A 23,555-nucleotide genomic window follows, 5' to 3' on the forward strand; every position below is an offset into this window, starting at 1 on the left:
GGAAACTTGCTGGGGAGGTCTGGAAACTGTTGCTGAGGAAGTAGCTGAGGAAGTCTGGAAACTGCTGCTGACCTATTGTCCTTGCCTCTGACCAGGTGGCCGGGCAGCTTCTGAGGTCTGGACTTGCCTGGACTTGTCCAGTTCTTGGAAACAGAGATTTAGGCCTAGTCTCCTTAACTGCCAATTTGAAGCCTGTCATGGAGTCAGCCTAGCCTTCTCCAACCTCTTCTGGCATTGGTAACAACCATCTCCCCATTTGTGCAGTATGGGAACGAAGAGTCTGTGAAGAACTGAATGACAGTCTCTAAAGTAGAGCTTAGGAATCAGAAGACTTGAAGGGAAATCTGCACATAGGTTATGGTGGTTTGAGTGGGAATCCCTACCCACTCCTAATAGGCTCATATGTGTCAATGTTGGTCCTTAGATGAGTGTTTTGGGGAAGATTCAGTTGCGTGTCACTGGAGTCTGGGCTTTGAGGTTTCAAACCCTCCTAGGAAAGCCCAGGCTCTCTCTGCCTCCAACTTGTGAATAAGGATGTAAGCTCTTAGCTACTGCTCTAACATCATGCATGACTGCTTGCCACCATGCTCCCTACCATGATGGTCATGGACTCACTCTCTTAAACTATAAACAAATTCCCAATTAAAAAAAATTTTAATACGTTGTCTTGGTCATGGCATCTCTTGATAGCAATAGAAAAACAACTAAGACATTGGCAATGCTTTTAACTTCTTTCTTTGATCTATGTTATTAGCAACAAGGTTTCTAACTTTGATATTCTATACCTCAAGGAAAAGATATTTCTTCGGAAATAGTAAGACTTAATGTGCAAAGTAAGATTGTTGTTGTGGAAAGGAATGAGAAAGAAAGAAAGCAGTCCAAGAAAATACTCAATAGTAAATAAGAAAATCTGCTACCAGGAAGTAGAAGTAATAGACAATGAGATTCAAACAGGAAAAGTAGATTATCTGGGGTTATAGCTTAGTAGTTTATACCTACTCAGTGCTAGGCCCTGGGTTCAATCCCTAGCTTTTAAGAAAATCAAATGGATAATCAATGTCAGAGGCTCATCTTGTGGCTTTAAGAAGGTGACAGGAGCCAGGCAGTGGTGGCGCACACCTTTAATCCCAGCACTTGGGAGGCAGAGGCAGGCAGATCTCTGAGTTTGAGGCTAGCCTGGTCTGCAGAGTGAGTTCCAGGACAGCCGGGGCTACTACACAGAGAAACCCTGTCTCAAAAACCAACCAACCCCCCCAAAAAAAAAAACCTGACAGGAGACAAATGATGGAGAAAACTAAAGGAAAGAAAATATCAAGTAAGTTATAAAAGAAATATTACCACGACCCGGATACATGTGTTTCAATTTTTTGAAAGTCTAAATACAGTGGGAATTGTATAATTCTGTAACATACACTTGTTTATCTCTTTTGGCACTTTCTAATAATATCTACGTTTCCTCAACTTTTTGGAAAAACTTGTACTGGAGATTGGAAGGTAAACAACTTTCCATGGTCTGTGGCAGAGCGCTGCTCTATAAAATGTGAGCAGGCACCGCTGAAGGAATTACTCGCGAGGAGAAACTTTGTTTTCCAGTAGAGCTAGATCCCTTATGAGCCTCTCCTTTCTAGTTCTGTTTGTCTGGAATGCTAACAAGATGTCACAGACACACTAGCCATTTTGTAGCAGAAATTATGGAATTCTGTTGCGCGCGCCCAACTCGCCAGCAAGAACGACGCTGCTACAGGATCCTTCTGCACACATTTATTCAGTCCTGTTTCTTCTTTCTCCATATATCTCCCTTGTTTATATCTCCCTTGTTTATATCTCCCCTGTTTATATCTCCCCTGTTTATATCTCCCCTGTTTATATCTCCCTTGTTTATATCTCCCCTGTTTATATCTCCCTTGTTTTTATATCTCCCCCTTGTTTATATATCTCCCTTGTTTTTATATCTCTCCTGTTTATATCTCCCCTGTTTTTATCTCCCCTGTTTTTATATCTCCCCTGTTTTTATATCTCCCTTGTTTTTATATCTCCCCCTTGTTTATATATCTCCCCCGAACCCTGGGCCTCTCACTCCTTTTATACTCTCAGTTCCCATCCACGCACAGCAGGCCACGCCACCTCACCAGGCACGCAGCTTCAGCTAATCAGGGCAGCAGGGGCATATCTCCATCAAACTGGATTCACCTGTATCCTGGTACACCTGCGCAGCACTCAAGATGTTTGTGGCTTATATGAGGAAGTCAGGTGCAAGTCATACGACTTAGCTACAGTCCCTGGCGCCTTTAGGACTGCCGCCACACCTGCTCCTAACATCTCCCCCTTTTTTCTTTTCTGGCAGAGAGAATGTCTGTAGATAGCCCCCCGCAGCCATGCCCCTTACCCGTCCTTGGGTGACAAACAGCATTGGTTTGATCCCTGTCTTAGGTTGGTGACATGCCCAGGGAGTCTTATCACTGACTACCTCTCAATCATGCCAAGCCACTCCTGGGGAGATTGTGTTTTGCTTGCGGCAGGTGCATCAAAAGGCCAGGATGTTAATTAACCTATGGCCAGATCTTAATTGCTGCAAGCAAGCCTCATGGGTGAAGGTAGAGGTCTGATCCCCAGTGTGCAAGCATAGGGGCCCTACACAAAACCATCCCTTAGGCTCATCACCCAGAGAGGTCTTGGCCAGCTCCCGTGTCGTTTTTCCTGGGGGAAGGGAACTAGGACACTGAACCTTCATGTAATCAGACGTGCCTTCCACAGGATGCCAACAGCAAGCTATCCTCTGTGCAGTGCTTAGCCTCGCACCCCACGGCATAACGCAGCATAATTTCTTTTAGAGCGGCAAACCGAATCTGAGGAGATTGTCCCGCCTCCACTGCAGCAAAAGCCTACGCTACCATGGCGAAAGTGCGGGCCACACACTCTGCACCTAACACTTGTGCCAAACACACAACACACACACACACTATAACAAGCATACATCCCAGGGCTCTCATCCCCGCTCATCTTCTCTGAAGCAAGGGATAGATAGCCAGAGGGGCTATCTCTTTAAGGGGAATTCAGGGATCAAAAAGGCATGGAAAAATTTAAACGTCATGTCGAGCTGGTATCGGCTTCTGGAATACCGAAAGGATCTCTCATCTCGGCTCCATCCTTTGTGCTTGTGGGATCATCCACCACATCCACAGGGGCAACTGGATCAGGAGCCTCATTCTTGCAGCGTCTCACCAATCTCTCCGGCACCCAAAGAGGTTCCGTCTGGTCCTGTGGAAACACACAAACAGACCCTCTCGCCCACGTCAACACTGAATCTGGTTGATCCTCTCCAAATCTCCGGACAGAAGGTCCACCTACAGGTGGATGCTGAGGAGGCATAGGGAGGCGGCACAAAAGCTAATTCGCCTTCCTCCTCCACCTCAGCTCTTTTATTTTGTCCTTTCTGTCCACCTGATAACACTGTGTCTCCTTTCTTTTTCCTTTTTCTTTTTAAGCCCTTCTCTTCCGACATACTTTCTTGTTGCTCTATAAGGATTTTCTGACCTGTCTTGACTGCCTCTTGATTCAAACAGTAACAGAGTCCATATATCAGAACAAACAAGACCAAAACTATCAGACCTACCCACAAAGGGTCAATGGGAGAAAAAAAGCATAACTACACAGCGAGGATCTATTGATCACTACACTGAGGTTATCATAGTTCCTTAACTTGTCCCCAAACCGGGAACCTTAACTTGTCCCAAAACCATGAACCTTTTGTTACCTTGTGCCTGCTTCCTGGCAACTTAATGCTTACCTCTATTTTATCCAAGGTCCTTCCCAAACTCCTGGGGTCCCAAGTTTCACTCACCATGAACTTACCCTGCCAGCAACCACTGACTGCTGAAAGTTCTGAACTCGGTGGGGGAGTCGGTTCCCCGTACGGGCCACCAATTGTCGCGCCCGCTCTCGACCAGCAAGAACGATGCGACCACCAGTCCTTCTAACAGCAGTTTATTCAGTCTTCATCTTTCTTCTTTCTCTTCATCAGTACTGTTCCCCAGCTGAAGAGTTCTGAATCCACACCAGATCCTTCTCAACAGTCTGTTTCACGGGAACCTTTATTAACCCCTTCTTCCCCGTTATGCAGTTCTGAATCCTCCCTGTAGCAGGGGGTCTTCGCTCGTGCCTGAAGGTGTCTCTTGTCCCGGGTTTCGGCACCACTTGTTGCGCGCGCCCAACTCGCCAGCAAGAACGACGCTGCTACAGGATCCTTCTGCACACATTTATTCAGTCCTGTTTCTTCTTTCTCCATATATCTCCCTTGTTTATATCTCCCTTGTTTATATCTCCCCTGTTTATATCTCCCCTGTTTATATCTCCCCTGTTTATATCTCCCTTGTTTATATCTCCCCTGTTTATATCTCCCTTGTTTTTATATCTCCCCCTTGTTTATATATCTCCCTTGTTTTTATATCTCTCCTGTTTATATCTCCCCTGTTTTTATCTCCCCTGTTTTTATATCTCCCCTGTTTTTATATCTCCCTTGTTTTTATATCTCCCCCTTGTTTATATATCTCCCCCGAACCCTGGGCCTCTCACTCCTTTTATACTCTCAGTTCCCATCCACGCACAGCAGGCCACGCCACCTCACCAGGCACGCAGCTTCAGCTAATCAGGGCAGCAGGGGCATATCTCCATCAAACTGGATTCACCTGTATCCTGGTACACCTGCGCAGCACTCAAGATGTTTGTGGCTTATATGAGGAAGTCAGGTGCAAGTCATACGACTTAGCTACAGTCCCTGGCGCCTTTAGGACTGCCGCCACACCTGCTCCTAACAGAATTCTCAGCTCTGCTAAGCTGAACTGGGGAACTCGACATTAGCAACCAAGGACCACTGGGTTTCATGTTTCAGAACGTCCTGTTTGGCTGAGTTACAGTATGCTGGCTTTCTAAATAGTCAAATAAATACAGTTTTAACTCATACTTACAAAGTGTACACACACACACACTACAGATTCATGTATAAAATGTAGAATAAGAGCAATGCCAGATTTTTTAGAGTAGAAGATAATAGGCTAGTGACTGAATAGTTCTGAAAGAGTCATTTTCAACCTTGAAACTTTTTTTTATATTGTCAAAATACAGTAAGGCGTGATTGACATAGATATGTAAAATTTTAAAATATTATCTCTAACACACCTTTCTTGGGAAAGTAGCAGGGGTAGTGTCTACCAAAGTGGAGGTATGAAACAAGAGACAGGAAGGCACAGTATCTAGAAAAGATGGGCTGTCTTATGGATGAGAGGCACAAGGAAGAGCCTAAAAGGCCAGTGCCCCTGAGAACAGGAGCAGACTTCCAGGGGATATTGCTACAGGAAGACCGTAAGGTAGTTAAATTTGGTTATAATAATACTAGGTATTATTCATTTACATGTGTATATCTATGTGTGAGTCTGTATATGTGTGTGTGTTTCTGTGTTTGTGTGTGCATGTGTGTGTGAGTCTATGTATGTGTCTGTGTGTATGTGTGAGTGTGAGTCTCTGTGTGTGTGTGTCTGTGTATGCTAGTCTCTGTGTGTATGCCTCTGTGTGTTTGTGTATGTGTGTTTTTGTATGTGTGTGTCTCTGTGTGTGATATATTCTCTGTCTGTCTGTCTGTCTGTCTGTCTCTCTCCTCCAAAAGGAAGGTTTGATGAGTAGGTTCCCCCATGTGGGTCCCCAGAGATTGCACTTAGACCTTCAGAGCTGGCACCTTTACCTCCAAGCCATTTCATTGGCCCAAAGAACAATTTTTAAAAAGTATCTTTAAAACTTTGGAACATTGGTGACAGAGTTAACCAGGGATTTAAAAAAGGATAAAATATAAGCAAATCAACATGCAAAGGTTTAACAGAAAGAACACACACACACACACACAACTTTAGTAAGTACTATATATTTAGTCATATCAGTTATGTAGAAAGCCCCACACTGTCTTAAGCCAACTGGGAAACTAGGGTGAGGAGGATGAAATGGGATATAGGAAATAACTTCCTGATGCATAGGACTTTATTACAACAGCACACACACTCATGCACATGCACACGCGCGCGCGCGCGCACACACACACACACACACACACACACACACGACTTTATTTTATTTTATTAGGTATTTTCTTTATTTACATTTCAGATGTTATCCCCTTTCCTGGTTTCCCTTCTGAAAACTCCCTATCCCACCCCCCCTTTTCCTGCTCACCAACCCATCCACTTCCACTTCCCTGACCTGACATTCACCTACACTGGCACATCGAGCCTTCACAGGACCAACGGCCTCTTCTCCCACTGACATCCGACAAGGCCATCCTCTGCTGTGTATGTGGCTGAAGCCATGGGTCCCTCCATGTGTACTCTTTGGTTGGTGGTTTAAACCCTGGGAGCTCTGGGGGTTCTGGTTGGTTCAAATTGCTGTTCCTCCTATGGGGCTGCAAACTCCTTCAGCTCTTTGGTTCCTTTCTCTAGCTCCTCCATTGGAGACCTTGTGCTCAGTCCAATGGCTGGCTGCAAGCATTCACCTCTGTATTTGTCAGGCTCTAGTAGAGCTTCACACATGTGACTGTAAGGATGTCTGAAGGAGCCACTGGAGGAGCATAATGTTAAAAGAGAGAACCTTTGATAATAACGGGAGCTGCATAGGGACTGCTTTAGGGCTTTTGGGTTTTAGGTTTCTAACACCATTTGCCTATGCATATCATAGCTTTGAAGAAGGATAAGAGAAAGAAGTCTCCGAAACAGGGTAAACTTACTCTTCATACTTAAGATTTCTGAACGTACAGAGTTCTGTGTATACTTTCTTTCTTCTGGTGAAGCTCTTCTTCCTTTTGTAGTCTTGGCAAGTCACCCTCATTGTGTGGGATTTACCAGACCTGGCGAGTCTGTGATCTTCCTCAGCAGAATTAGGCTCTCCACTCACAGAGCTGTAAACTCTGTGCCATCTTGTGTAACACGGCTTGTTTTGGGTGAGTGTTTTCAGGCTTATCCTAGGACTGGAGTGGGAAGTGGCGGGCTTTATTTTGTTGTTTGGTTTCTTATGTCCTTGATAGCATTTAGTGATGTGTAATTGTAGTAGGTATTCCATAAACATTGACTAAAAGAATAATGGAGTATAAGCTGGGAAAGTTGTACCAAGTCCTGGCCCCTTGCTCTGATCAGACCTGTTAGATTTCTCTTGATAACACTGGGTGTAATTAACCTTAAGGGCAGTAAGAATTAAAAATCTTTCTTTAAATGATTCCAGGATTCCATTTTATTAATCATCCTCACCTTATAACTTAAAAACCTATGATAATAAGATGTTTTCTAGCTGGGCAGTGGTGGTGCACACCTTTAACCCCAGCACTTGGGAGGCAGAGGCAGGTGGATTTCTGAGTTCAAGGCCAGCCTGGTCTACAGAGTGAGTTGCAGGACAGTCAGGGCTACACAGAGAAACCCTGTCTCAAAAAACAAAACAAAACAAACAACAACAACAACAACAACAACAAAAGTTTTTTTTCTAGTCTGACAATGCAGCTCAGTGGGCTGAGCTACACGCATGTACAAAATCCCAGGTCGGATTTCTAGCGCACACATAACGGGCCACGGTGGCACACCAGCGTCATTCTGGTACTCCCTGAAAAACTATGAGAACACTCCTTTTAATATTTGATCAATTTCAGCTTTGATACAGTTTGCGATATCTGGTGGCTTTGGTTTTATTTTTTTTTGAGACTGTGTCTCATGTCACCTAGGTTGACCTTGAGTTTCTGACTATTCTACCCTGTACTCCCCAAGTGCTAGGATTGCAGATGTGTGCCACCTCATCTGATGTGTCTTCAGTCTCCCTTCTCTAAAATGTTTTCCCTATAGATGATAAGCTTCCAGGGGGCAAGTCATGCCTGTCTTAGCCTTGTTTCTCAGTATTTGTTAGAGAGCCTGGCCAGTGTGGACATACAGTGTTGAATAAATATCCCCTGGGGATTAGTCTCTGGCTATCCCAGAAAAATCCAGTTGTTCCAGACATTTTGGAAAAATACATTTAACTCAAAATCAAGTGTCTGGGACTTTGCATATAGTCCTTGTCAGCTGTTATGTAATGTCAACTCCCTGTATTCTTGGAGGACTTTCCATTTCCTGTGTACTCAGGGCTATTTCACTTTAATTACCTCTTCAAAATTTTTCTCTTTCATGAGGCCTTTCTGAGTTAATCTTTTCTTCTGAGCCTCAGCAACTTAGAGTAGAGAGCAGTGGTTTATGTAAGGAAGGCATTTTGTTTTTATCTCCCCAGTGTTAAACTGTAATGATTTGGGGCCGAGTTTTTGTGCCTGGATAAAGCACTCTATACATTTTAATGAGTTTCTAATCTGAATGATTCAAATCTACAAGCTGGCTTTCCTTTGAATACATGCAAGTGAAAAAGTTAAGGACTTGGCAAAAATTATATTAGATTTTGCCAAATCCAACCGTTTGAAATGCAATTTAAATGTTTAGCCAAATCTCAAACATCACTGTGTTTGTTCCCTTTTGACCAAAAGCTGCAGTTTGCTAAGAGACTGAATGAAAGTATATATCTAAGCTACTTGCTGTCTTCACAAAAACCCCTCCAGCCTTTAACCAGACACTTATGTAGCAGCTTCATATAGCAACTGTTAGCTATTCACTGACATCACCCTCCATCTCTTCCCTCTACCTTTACCCTGGGCGTTAGCTTTATAGACTGACTTAGGAGAACAGGACAGGTCAGGAATAGATCTAACTCCGGCTGAGCTCTTACGGCCTGCTTCAAAGTCACATCAGCTATGCTGTGTACTAGGCAGTGTGACAAGTGTTTTGCATGTATTTTAATCTTCACATCAATCCTGTGATGTTAGTTTTATCGTCCCCATTTTACTCAAAGGGAAATTGGAAACTGGTTTGAAGAATAAGCAGTTTATCCTGTTATAAAACTCCCATGTTTAGAACCAGCTCTTGAGATTAAGAGCGTCTGGAGCAGTGTGTCCTTCCCCCCCCCCCCAATGCCTGAGAATGCTCGCAGAATTATATTTATATCACTTGAGTTACAGACCATTTGAAATAAGGCTTCCTATATAGTTGATGTTATTAGCTATTTCTCTTAATCTCAACTATGCATCTTATCTGTGATAAAACTAATATTTTATTAATATGAAACAGAAAGTTCTTATATATACTGAATCAGAAGGCTTTTAAAAGATTTTGACAAGACTTGGTAAGAAACTAAATTTTAAACAAAATTTAGTAGGAAATGGGTGGAAGAGGGAGGGATGGAGGGAGGGAGGGAGGGAGGGAGAGAGAGACAGAGAGATATGTTGTTGGGTAGAGATGGAGAGGATCTGGGAGGGATTAGGAGAAAACATCAAAATCTATTGTGTAAAAAATGTAAATAAAAATAATTCAGTTGTGAAAATATTAGGTATATTGTATATGTCCATCAAAACAATTATAGAAGTATTAAGTTGGTGAGATGTGGTATGGTAATTTGTTTGTTAGGCATTGAAGCTTGAACAATGTTAATGTGAAAACAGTGGTAATGGGGATTTTTTTCAAGTTTTGGCTGCATTAAAAGATTATATGATCTTAGAATTAGGTGAAAAATACAGTTTTCAAGTTATATTTTCTGGTTAGATTGTATGTGGTTTAGGAAGAGTTTCAAAAGTTATATGGACATACCTAAGTAGTTTTAGACCAGGAGATAAACAGGTATATATAATGGATTCTTAGAACTTAACTATTGTTCAAAGTTCACTGAAGATACATAACTGAGAGGGTGGAAAGTGGGGTGGAGGAGAAAGGATGGTATATTTTAAGAATTTAGCTCACACTATTATAGAGACTTGGCAAGCAAAAAAAATAAAATCTGTAAAACATGAAAGGAGACAGAGCTCAGAGCAGAACTCTATGAAGGTATACTGTGGCGACACTCTTGCTTCTTTTTAGGGCAACAGTCTACCAAGAACTTCAGGTGCCTAGAGCAGGCTTAGCCACACTGGAGGAGGTACTGTTTCATGGAAGTCTGCTGCCTGACATGACAATTTCATCATGAAAGTCCCATCACAGAAACATCTGGAGTTTTTAACCAGATGTCTGAGCACAGTGCTGTATAGTCTAGTGGTTCTTGCCCTTCCGAATGCTGTGACCCTTTAATATACAATTGTTGTGGTAACCCTCAGCCATAAAATGGTTTCGTTGCTATTTTATGGCTATAATTTTGCTGCTTCTGGTATGAATCATAATGTAAATATCTGATATGCAGGATACCTGATATGCACCTCCTGTGAATAGGTTGTTTGATTCCCCAAGGGGTTGTGACCCACAGGTTGAGAACCTCTACCCTAGTCAACCTGACTCATGACATTAATTATCAGAGTAGCAGACATGCAATTTGAATGTATGTGCTGATATAAAATAAAATCTGTAGATAGTTGAAGGAGACAGTTATGTCTTACTGGAGAAAACTCAGGATAAAATAATGATTATCTTTAAGTATCTGAATTTGGAAATACTAAGTAGAACCCCAGGTAGGACATGAATCTTCGGGCAGAAATGATGTGGGTGGATAGATTAGTTATGAAAGAGAACTCTCTTCAGTCCTTTGCATAATATCACCACTTAGGATCTTTTCAGATACAAAATCAACATATTCAGCTCTTAAAAGTTGAATTCAAGGATTCCTGGGGTAGATTAGAAATAGTTACCTCTGTATGATGGCCATTAATGAAAAGTCGGGATAATAAATGATTGACTCTCGCTCTATATATATCTGTATACATGTCTGTTGAAGGTATACCTAGTAAAGCTATAGTGATATATTATATTACACACACACACACACACACACACACACACACACACACACACACACATATATATTTGTTTAGCTCTTTCCCCAGAGTGATTATACAAAATTTCTGTTCCTACTGATATAGTGGTCTGTATTGAAAATATCGTTCAGATCTGGGTGAGAGTGGCACACTCATTAATCCCAGTCCTCAGGAGGCAAAGGTAGGCCAATCTCTGTGCATTCAAGACTCACCTCATCTACAGTTCTAGCTCCAGGACAGTAAAACTCCGTCTCAAAAAACAAACAAATGAACAAACAAACAAACAAACAAACAACAAAAAAGAGAAACAGAGAGAGAGAGAGAGAGAGAGAGAGAGAGAGAGAGAGAGAGAGAAAGGGAAGAGAGAATATATCACTTGGTATTGGGAGCCCTAAATTTTAGACATTTTAACAGCTATATATTTCTTCCCAACCCTTGATTAGTCCTTTTACTTTCTGAATGTGTCTTTCCTGAGTAGTGCAGTTACTAATTTTTATTCGTTTAAGTTCATCTTTCCCCTCATGATTATTGATTTTCGTGTCGAATTTGAAATATTTTCTATATATCATATTCCCTGTATGATAACTTCTAAATAGTTAATTATTGGTTATGTTATATCTATTTTTTATTAACAATGAACATTTATGCTCTGTGATGTATGTGTATATTTGAGGATGCATATATTCTTTCTTTCTCTTATTGATATTAAGAGCTGTTAATGAGAAGCTCATTTCTCTTCTGTTTTCCAGTGAAATTTAAAAATAGCGGTGTGTCTCTTTCTTCCCTTGGTATATATGCTTACCTGTGCACCAATACCCTAAGTACTACACTTAGCTTCTAGCATTCTCAGTTCATTAAACTGTCTTGGTTCCCCCCCCTATTTATTTTAGACTCATTTTTCAATTATCAGAAAAACAGGTTGCTATTTTGATTGGAATTACAATGAATTTATAAATACATTTTTAGTATATTAACATGACAATGTGCAATTCTTTTATTTCATGGTATACCCCATCATATATTGTCTACTTTAGTTAGCTAATGAATTTATTCTGGTGCTGAACTCAGGGCCTCACGCTGTGTGTGTGTGTGTGTGTGTGTGTGTGTGTGTGTCTATGTGTGTCTATGTATGTTTGTGCATGCGCACAGGTGAGCGCATGCACGCACTGGGAATCATCCTAACATGAATTCATAGAGTTAGCCCAACGTCTACTTTAATTTGATGAGCAGTAATAGAGGATCAAATCCATGCTCCTGTGCCTATTTTTCAAAACAAAAATATTTTTAGTATTTTACAGAGCTTATATATTTTCATTAATTCGTTCAATAATTCAGTAATCAAAATGCTGTAATTTTGTTATAACTGGTACTTTTGAAAGATTTTTTTTGTTAACTCTTGGTGTATAGAAATGATTGATTTTTAAGAAAAAAAATTTTTACCCGAAATCCAATGATTTCTGTGTATTTTTCCCTTAATTGTGCTAATTTATCCATAGATGGGTTTTGTGGTTATTGTTGTTCTCTTTTCCTTTGGGGGGAAGGAGAAGTTCTCATGTATTTGTTGTTGTTCTTGCTTGGGGCATGTATGTAGTCAGTCATGGGAGAGTGATGGTATTTGGCAACGCCATTTAATTCTCTGTCTCAAGAGGAAAGCTTTCATAATTTCACAAATAAATACAGTGATTGATTATAGACATATGTGTGGAGGAAAGTGTGTATGTTTTCTTTGCTTTGTTCAATGAATTCCCATGAAGTGGATTAATTCGTTTTAAGTACACAGATCCAGAAATATCTCTCCTGAAGCTCCTCTCTTCTTCTCCAGAGGACCGCTACTCTAATGACACCCTAATGCTTTAGCATCTACCAGCCTGAGGCAGTTCCATTTTATTGATAATTTGTTGAAATCTTCTCTTTTTCCTAATAAGGAATTCATGTTGAATTTTATAGAATATCTTTCATTTATCAGCTGAGTTCATCATATTGTTTTTCTTTCATATAGTTAGTGTAGCAAATTACATTGCATTATTGGAAGACACTTAGTATAGTTATGATTTATTATCCTTTAAATACATATCACGGGATTTGATGCACTGATATTTTTGCTCTGTATTCATGTTTTAAGAGCATTATTTATCACAAATAGTTTCTTGCAAAAATCTTGTAATGCTTTGCTATCAAGATTATTCTGTTTTAAAAAGCATGTTTGGAAAATTATCTGGTTTTCTTCTCTAGGAGGATAAGCATATACAAATGTAATTTACTTTATAAAAGATGAGGGGCTTGTCAAATGTGTCAGCGGATAAAGTTCTTACTGTGGAGCCTGATACCCTGAGTTTAATCCCCGTGATCCACATAGTACAAGGAGCACCCATCCCTGCAAATTGTCCTCTGACCTCCATACTCATGCCATAGTGTATGCATATGTATGTGTGTGTATGAATGTGTGTGTGTACACACACACACCCATATATATATATATATATATATATATATATATATACATATATGTATGTATATACATATACACATGTATATGTATATATATATATATATGTATGTGTGTGTCACTGCACATATACACATACACATATTTAAGTAAGTATTATAAAATTGGAAGGGATGAAGGATTAGTATGAGAAGTTACCAATGGTGTGAATTCAAATGTGGAAACCCTGGGAGCTTCCATTGGTTTGTATTAGTTTTGGTTAAAAGTGCTAATGACCTTGACTGCATTAGTGTCATGGAAGGACAAGAGACAAAATCTCAACTTATATGACCTTTGCTCTTAGAATTTTGATAGTTTAAGTGTATCTTGGTCTGATGAAAGAGAAGAAAAGAAAACTTATTATCATGTTGAAAATTAGAGATTACATATTTGGGAGAAGGGAATTCTAGCTACAGTGAAACATGACAAGTGGTGGATTCTTTAAGGCTTAGGAGTAAATTTGGCTTTGAGAATGCTGAGTTAAAAGTATAGAAAAATCTCCAGTAAAACGTCCAGAGGAGTGATTGGTCTTTGCGGAACAGTCAAAGTTGGGTAGAAATTCGAGGAGCACACATGTAGAAGAACAGCAAGACAAAATCAGACCCCAAACAGTTAGCAAGAACAAAAAAAAAAGCACTTGAAGGTTAGTATATATCTAAATGAATGGACATCTATCATGTGAAGCACATTATGAGTTAATTCTTTAATAGGGTTGCCCCTCTCCCCCTTTAAATGGCAGTTGGGTACTGCTGGACTGTTTCTGACCCACCAGCTGCCCATGTTAACGGCACAGAGAACTTCTATTAAGTTTGGCCTTAGTTAGGCTTGTTCCCACCTATCTCTTATACTTAAATTGGCCCGTTTATACTGTTCTATGTTCTACAATGTGGCTCATTACCTCCTAAGTACCAGCACTTGCTTCTTCCTCTGAGTCTGGCTGCAAATCTCTTGCCTTTGACTCCTTCCCAGAGTTTCTATCTCTGCCCAGATAGTCTGCCTTTCCTCGTCTACTTAGTTATAGGTCATTCAGTTCTTTATTAAACTAAGCAGAAGGTGAGAGAGAAGATGTTTACAAAACACTGAGATAGGTGATACTTAATACAAAGACATTTATTCAGTGCAAAAGAGATTATCCAAATAGTTGGGTCTGTACTTTGCCATTTATCTCATTGAGTTTAATATATCTGAGTGAAATCAATTTGGCAGTTTCTCAGAAAATTGGGAATAATTTTAACTCAAGACAGGTATACCACTTCTAGGCATATACCCAGAATATGTACCACCATACCACAAGGACACTTGCTCAACTATGTTCATAGAAGCTTTATTTGTAAATCCAGAAACTAGAAACAACCCAGATGTCCCTGAACTGAAGAAAGGATGAAGAAAATGGGATTCATTTATACAATGGAATACTACTCAACTATTAAAAACAAGGGTATCATGAACTTTGTAGGTAAATGAATGGATCTAGGAAATACCATCTTGAGTGAGGTAACCCAGACCCAAAAGGACCGGGTATGTATCCACTTATAAGTGGATATTAGCCGTAAGTACAAGTTAACCAGGTTATAATCAACAGACCCAAAGAAACGAGATAACAAGGATTAAGGATGGTCCAAGGAGGATGCTTGAATCTCTCAGACAGAGTAATAAAATAGATATTAGAGGTAGATGGAGGGAGGGAACTAAATGGGAGAGGGTATGGGAAGGGGAACAGAGCAGGGGAGAGAGAACAGAAATAGGCAGTGGGCATGGGGGGCATCTCTAGTACATGCCAGAAACCTGGCACAGGTCAGAGGGTGCACAGGGAGTCTATGGGGGTAACTATAGCTGAGAAATCTAGTAGTGGGAGCTATGGAGCCTGAAGTGGCCACCTCCTCTAGACAGACAGGACTTCCAATGGAGGAGGGATAAGGACAGCAACCCACCCACAAAACCTTCAGCCCAAAATATGTCCTGCCTACAAGATGTGCAGGAACAAAATTGGAACAGAGACAGAGAAATGAATAGCCAACCAGTGACTGGCCCAAATTGAGGTTCATCCCCTGGGCAAGAACCAGTCCCTAACAGTAATTAATGATACTCCATTATACCTGCAGACAGGAGCCTAGCATAATTATCTTCCAAGAGGCTCTACCCAGCAGCTCTTGGAAACAGATGCAGAGACCTACCAGCAAGCATTAGATGGAGCTCAGGGAGTCTTATGAAAGAGTTGAGGGAAGGACTGAGGGACCCAAAGAGGACAGTGACTCAACAGGAAGACCTACAGAGTCAATTAACTTAGACACTTGGGAGCTCCCAGAGACTGAACCACCAACCAAAGAGTGAGCATGGGTTCCCTTAGGACCCCTGCACATATGTAGCAGATGTGCAGCTTGGTCTTCATGAGGGTTCCCCAACAACTGGAGCAGGGGCTGTCCCTGAATATGTTACCTGTCTGTGGAACCCATTCCCCTAACTGGGCTGGCTGCCTTGTCTGGTCTCAGTTGGAGAGGATGTACCTAAGTCCTGCAGTGACTTGATGTGCCCAGGAATGTTGGTACATGGTGAAGGGGGAGCGCCCCCTTCACAGAGGAGAAGAGGAAGGGAGATGGGAGGAATCTGTGTGTGTGTGTGTGTGTGTGTGTGTGTGTGTGTGTGTGTAACTGGAAGCAGAGGGGGACTGATATTGAGATGTAAAGTGAATAAATAAATGAAAAGAATTAAAACTGAATTACAGCAATGTGAGTCCCGTATTTGTCTGTCTGTCTGTCTGTCTGTTGGCTTTCCTACTGAAAGATGGCACTCTTATTCCCTTTATCTTGCACTTGGACTTTGTAGGCTCATACTGTTATCTTGCACTTGGACTTTGTAGGTTCATACTGTTTTATAGCTCAATGTTTGGTGGAGTAAGAAAAACGTAGGATGTATCACATAACAGTTGGATATTAGGTGGGGAGATGAAAGAAGTACGTAGGAATAATTTATTTTTGGTATTGAATAATCTTAATAATTACCTAAATTTGAATGTGAATGGCAGGAATGTCTTTGATAATTGATTATCATTTATAATTTTTCATACAAACATGAAACCATGTTTCCTATGGATTTGCCTTTGCAGAATAATAGCATCCTTTTCAAGTGACTATTAGGGAAATATAAATGCTTCACATAAGGATTGTTCTTTAGCTGCCTTAACTTAGAAAAGCTCCTTTGTTTCTGTATATTAATGACAGATAACTTGCTCTAAATGTTGCCTTTAAATATCCAGTGATGAATTTGACTGTTGGAGAGTCATGATTTCCTACTCTAAAATTTGCTCTGAGGTTTTAAAAAAAAATCCTTTTACAAGCACACTCCTGAAATGCTTTGTTTCCTCTTTTAGGCATAAGAGCATGCTCATTGAAAGCATATTGTGTGTGAAGATTGTCAGTTGTCCAATTTTATGTACTGATAGTGAGTAAAAAATCTTCCCAGCCTTTTTTATAAGAAAAAAATAATAATTTATACAGCACTATCCTTAAGATTTGGCATTAACAGTGAAATTATTTCTAGAGCTATTAAAAGGAAGAACAAGAGGGAAAACCACCTTGTTAAAAATGAATAATGCATTTATTTCAATCTTTGTATCCCCTATTCCCACTTGGTTACTAAAAGGGATACAACAGAATTCCCCAAAAGTGTTAATCTCTTTCCTGGAGCTACTCCAGTGACATGTCAAAAGAATTTGAAAGGAATCTCCATTTATGCATAGCTGCTTTGGAATACATAACAATAGCACATACTGCTATGCTTTTAAAAGGAACATGGGCAGCTCATGAAAGACTTAGAGGGGAAGTGTGTGGACCCCTTCATTGTTGTCCATGGTGGAACCTAGATTGTTTGCGTGTGAACAGGCTCCGTTGTTTACGAAATCTGCATAATATTAACAGCAGCAATGGGATGATAGGGGAGCTAGATAGAAGAACTTGGAGATTTGTGAAAGACTGATTACTATTCAAAAAGGTTTCCATAACGAACAGCTTTCCTCAAAATAACCTGCAAGGAAAATAACAAAGGGAATGATTAAAATCGATGCTAGCAACTCTGAGTCGTGTTGAATTGTAGGTCAATGGGGATCAAGGTGCGTTAATAAATGAGACTTTAGAAAATGATTAACATTTTAAGAGCGGCAGTGGTTCTTCTTTGGAAGGAAATTTCCCTTCTCCGTAGTTTTGATTTTTTTATACAGTGTGTGTATGTGTGTGTGTGTGTGTGTGTGTGTGTGTGCGCGCACGCGCGTGTGCATGTGTATATATTGTATATATGTTTGCAGCCAGTATAGTCCAGTAGCCCAGGGTGGTCTTAAACGGATTATCTTTCTGTTGTAGTCTCCTTCATATATTCATATGGATTGTGGGTATGCACAGCCCATACCTGATTGCAGTGGATTTTATGTTATAACTTTGATGCTCTTTTAAAGGCCTGTAAGAGGGGTTGGGGGGACTATTTACCAGGTAAACTGTTTGATGTGCAAGCATCAGAATTTAGGATTTCCAGTACCCATGTAAAGGCCACTGGCGTGTGTCCATCACCATAGCATGAGGGAGAGAGAGAGAGACAGGAGATAGTAGATCGTTGGCCAGCCAGTGTAACAGACAGGGAGCCCTAGGTTTAGTGAGAGACCCTGTCTCAAAAAAATAAGATAGAAAGAGATAGAAAAAGGCACCTGGAACCAACCTGTGCCTTTTAACACACACACACACACACACACACACACACACACACACACACACACACACCATCCACTCAGACTCAGCTCAAGTAAAAATTTAAAGAACCTATATAAAAAGAATAGTGTTAAATTTAACTTGTTTATACGTTTTTCTTTTTAATAGAGTTTATTTGTGCAAAGACCTGTGAGACAAATGGATCTGAGAACTCGACTTCATAACAGGGTTTGTATTGATAGGAAACCAAAGTGAGATAGGATAGTCTGAGATAGGATAGTCTGGCTAGTTGGATGCAGTAAAACAAAATTCTAGAGATGAAGGAATATCGGAAATAGAAGGGCTTATTGAGCTATTACAGAGGCTAGGCAGAATAATAAAGCACTGACTCCTATTACAATTACCTCCAACTACCAGTAGCTCGGCAGCAATTGGAAATATCCACTAGACCAAGGCATTTTTTTTTCCATGAGCCTGGGGATGGAGAGAAATGTAAACATGCACTGGCTATCTATCAGAGGACTTGGAAAGCACACCTGAAGAGTAGGTAAAGTTTTGAAATAGGAGAATGTTCTCTGAAGGGAGAACCTTCTTGCTTGGTCTAGACTGTAAGTCCAATGTGGTCCTCCTGCGATTCGTGGCAAGGATCTGAGCATCCATTTAGAAATGTACAGCAGTTTTGTTGTTGGTGGTGATGGATTGGCTTGAAACAGACTACTGGCAGAAACAGTTTTGTTCATTATTCTTATCTTCTACGTGTAATAAGATTTAGGGTATTTCAGTTTTTTTAGTTAAATATTTTAAAAATTATCTTTCTTCAATTGATTGAAGCCCAGCTACTATGATTATCTAAGAATAAGCCCTTTGTGGCAGTGGTGAACAAACAAGTTAGGTTCTTAGTTTACATACATGATTAGATTTAAGTTCTAAAACATGCCTGATTGTACTAGTCAACTATTTAAGAATCTTGGGAGACTTTTTAACTTGTTGGCAGACTCTCTCTGAACTACGTTGCGTTCTGGTTCTCTAACTGTCTCTAATAAACTTCACTACCTTCTTCATTAAACTACTGAATTCTGTTGAGCAGGGATTAACAGTCATGACTCTACTGTTGGCAATCTTCCCTTTGATTGTATTGCCTGTTAACCACCTTACACTTCTCTCCACCTGAAGATTTTTTTTTCTTTTTTTGTATACAAAAGATCATTTCCCTGCTATGAAGCCACTTCTTTTTGTTGTTTTGTTTAAATACTATTTTTGTTTAATTTACAGGATGAGGATAAATAGTTTGGAAGCTTATTCAGTCAAAGATCAAACAACATTTTTAATTATTGTGTTGCCAGTTCACCTTAAAAGGTCAAAGGGGTGCTGGGGAGAGGGCTCAGGGGTTAAGGACACTTGCTATTCTTGCAGAAGACCCAGGTTTGATTCCCAGCACCCACAGAGTGGCTCCCATCCATCTGTAATTCCAGTGCCAGGGGCTTTGACACCCTCCTCGGGCAGGCACACAGGTGGTAGGCAGATAAGTTACATATAAATTAAAATAAACATTTAGAAAACATTCTTAGACTATTACTATTTACACTTACCGTGTAGCTATAAATAACCACATCCAAACTTGCAGAAAAGTATACACATGAAAATATTACTAGATACATAAGCCCATGTAGCACTCACAAAAATATATATTTCCAAAGTAACCTTCTAGCTTCCTCACATTTAAATAGTTACACACACATAGATGTTTACGTTCATAGTTGAAATAAATGAACTACAGTTTTTTTTTTTTTAAATTAGGTCTTTTCTTCATTTACATTTCCAATGCTATCCCCAAAATCCCCTCATACCCTCCCACCCCACTCCCCTCCCTCCCCCACTCCCACTTCTTGGCCCTGGCGTTCTCCTGTACTGAGGCATATAAAGTTTGTAAGACCGATGGGCCTCTTTTTCCAATGATGGCCAACTAGGCCATCTTCTGATACATATGCAGCTATAGACACGAGCTCTGGGGAGTACTGGTTAGTTCATATTGTTGTTCCACCTATAGGGTTGCAGACCCCTTTAGCTCCTTGGGTACTTTCTCTAGCTCTTCCATTGCGGGCCCTGTGATCCATCCAATAGCTGACTGTGAGCTTCCACTTCTGTGTTTGCTAGGCCCTGGCATAGCTTCACAAGAGACAGCTATATCTGGGTCCTCTCAGCAAAATTTTGCTAGTGTATGCAATGGTGTCAGCATTTGGAGGCTGATTATGGGATGGGTATGCCATCCCCGAGTATGGCAGTCTCTAGATGGTCCATCCTTTCATCTCAGCTCCAAACTTTGTCTCTGTAACCCCTTCCATGGGTGTTTTGTACCCAATTCTAAGAAGGGGCAAAGTGTCCACATTTTGGTCTTCATTGTTCTTGAGTTTCATGTGTTTTGCAGATTGTATCTTGTATCTTGGGTATTCTAAGATTCTGGGTTAATATCCACTTATCAGTGAGTACATATCATGTGAGTTCTTTTGTGATTGGGTTACCGAATGGCCGAGAAGCACCTGAAAAAATGTTCACCATCCTTAATCATCAGGGAAATGCAAATCAAAGCAACCCTGAGATTCCACCTCACACCAGTCAGAATGGCTAAGATCAAAAACTCAGGTGACAGCAGATGCTGGCGAGGATGTGGAGAAAGAGGAACGCTCCTCCATTGTTGGTGGGATTGCAAGCTTGTACAACCACTCTGGAAATCAGTCTGGCAGTTCCTCAGAAAATTGGACATAGTGCTACTGGAGGATCCAGCAATACCTCTCCTGGGCATATATCCAGAAGATGTTCCAACTGGTAAGAAGGACACATGCTCCACTATGTTCATAGCAGCCTTATTTATAATAGCCAGAAGCTGGAAAGAACCAGATGTCCCTCAACAGAGGAATGGATACAGAAAATGTGGTACATTTACACAATGGAGTACTACTCAGCTATTAAAAGAATGAATTTATGAAATTCCTAGGCAAATGGATGGACATGAAGCCTCTTCTAAGCTTGTAGGGTTCACTGGGTCTTTGGTTTTCACTTTTGTGTCTCTATTACACTCTAAAAAGAATTTATCATGATAGCTGTCTTAGTTAGAGTTTTACTGCTTTGAACAGACACCATGATCCAGTCAACTTTTATAAAGATGACATTTAATTGGGGTTCAGCTTATAGGTACAGAGGTTTAGTCCATTATCATCAAGGAAGGAACATGGCCACATCCAGCCAGGCATGGTGCAGGAGGAGCTGAGAGTTCTACATCTTCATCTGAAGGCTGCTAGCTGGCTTCTAGATAGCTAGGATGAGGGTTTTAAAGCCCATGTCTACAGTGACATACCTCCTCCAACAAGGCCACACCAATTCCAACAGCTTCTAATAATGCCTCCCCATGGGCCGGGCATGTACAAACCATAACAAAAGCTCTAAGAGTTTTTTGTTCATTTGTTCCCATATTTTTATATATTCCCTAAGCTGTAAACTCCAAAATTATAAAGAATATTAATCTTTGAGATTTAGGAATAAAAAATAATAATTCCTGAGAATTCTTGTAGATTTCTAAAATCACGTGTTATTGATAAAACACTTGGGATAGTCTTTATATACCTATTGTGAATATCTAAAACTTTGTGTAAGACATGAGAAATTTTAAGGAGATGGGACACAGGAAGGCTGCAATTAATGTGTGGGGTTTGTTGTTTGTTTTATTATGTGGGTGCCCTTACATTTGGGGCATAGATGTTCAGAACCGAGATCTCATGAATATAAAGTGTCCTTCAACATCTTTAAAATTTTGAAATTTGAAACTGGTTGAATTAATTTTTAGTGAAAAATCTGTTTTATTAGATATTGCAAAGGCTACTCCATCTTGTTTCTTGCTTGGAAAACCCTTTTCAGCTTTTTACTCTGAGGTAATATCTATCTTTGTTGCTGAAGTGTGTTTCTTGTGTGCAGTTCAATTTTGGATCCTGTTTGTGCATCCATACTCTGTTAGTCTATGTCTTTTTATTGGGCAATTGAGTCCATTGATAATGAGAGATATTAATGACTAATGGTTATTAGTTCCTGTAATTTTGATGTTGGTGGTGTTAGTGTATGTGTCTGTGTCATGTGTGTGTGTGTGTGAAAGAGAGAGAGAGAGAGAAAGAGAGAGAGAGAGACAGACAGTTACACATAGAGAGATTCTATTCTTTTGTTTTTGCTGGTGTGAAATTATTAATTTCTTGTGTTTTCTTTGGTACAGTTACCCTCCTTATGTTGGAATTTTCCTTCAATTATCCTCTGTAGGGCTGGTTTAGTGGAAAGATATTGTTTTGGTTTGTTTTTGTCATGGAATATCTTGGTTTCTCCGTCTATGGTAATTGAAAGTTTTTCTGGGAATAGTTTTCTGTCCTAACACCTGTGGTCTCTTAGGGTCTGTAAGAATATCTGCTCTGGCTCTTCTGGCTTTTAGAGTCTCTCTTGAGAAGTCAGGTGTAATTCTGATAGGTCAGCATTTATCTGTTACTTGGCCTTTTCCCCTTGCAGATTTTAATATTCCTTCTTTGTTCTGTACATTTAGTGTTTTGATTATTATGTGGTGAGAGGGTTTTCTTTTGTGGTTCTAATCTATTTTGTGTTCTGTAAGCTTCTTGTACATTTCTAGCCATCTCTTCCTTTAGGTTAGGCAAATTTTCTTCTATTATTTTGTTGAAGATATTTTCTGGGCCTTTGAGCTGAGCATCCTCTCCTTCTATTCCTATATTCTTATTATTATTCCTATATTATTCTTAGGTTTGGTCTTTTCATAGTGTCCAAAATTTCCTGGATGTTCTGTGTTAGAAACATTTTAAATTTGACATTTTCTTTGACCAATGAATCAATTTCTTCTATTGTGTCTTCTACATCTGAGATTCTCTCTTCTGTCCCTTGTATTTTGTTGGTGATGCTTGCATCTGTAGTTCCTGTTCTTTCCTATGATTTTTATCTCCTGGGTTGCCTTCATTGTTGTTTTATTGCTTCTATTTCCATGTTTAGTTCTTGAACAGTTTTATTCATTTCCCTCATCTGTTTGATTGTATTTTTCTGTACTACGTTTTGCTTGTTTGTTTGTTTGTTTGTATTTTCAAGACAGGGTTTCTCTGTATAGCTCTGGCTGTCCTGGAACTCACTTTGTAGACCAGGCTGGCCTCAAACTTAGAAATTCGCCTGCCTCTGCCTGCCAAGTGCTGGGATTAAAGGCGTGCACCACCACGCCCAGATTTTTCTGTACTTTTAAAGGAATTTATTTACTTATTTTCTCTTTAAAGGCTTCTATCATCTTTATAAGATGAGATTTAAGGTCATTATCTTGCTCTTCAGATGTGTTAGGATATCCAGGACTTGATGTAGTAGAAGACCTGGGTTTTGATGCTGTCTTATTGCCCTGGCTGTTTTTTGTTGTTGGTTGTGTTCTTTTGCTGACCTTTAGCCTTCTGGTTGTCTCAGATGTTGACTGGCCCATGGAACTATAGTTATAGTTGGTATTCCCTGATGGCAGCAGGTTTCTGGTTGTTTT

The 23,555-nt window shown here is 40.2% G+C and overlaps 1 protein-coding gene across 32 annotated transcripts in view; it reads left to right on the forward strand.

The window, feature by feature from the left end:
• The window catches only part of Anks1b (ankyrin repeat and sterile alpha motif domain containing 1B), a 1,100,386-nt gene that overhangs the window by 114,569 nt on the left and 962,262 nt on the right, over positions 1–23,555 (forward strand). The gene's annotated exons all lie outside the window — the stretch shown is intronic.

Source organism: Mus musculus, chromosome 10 (assembly GCF_000001635.26).
Source record: "Mus musculus strain C57BL/6J chromosome 10, GRCm38.p6 C57BL/6J".
Classification (NCBI taxonomy): Eukaryota; Metazoa; Chordata; class Mammalia; order Rodentia; family Muridae; genus Mus; species Mus musculus.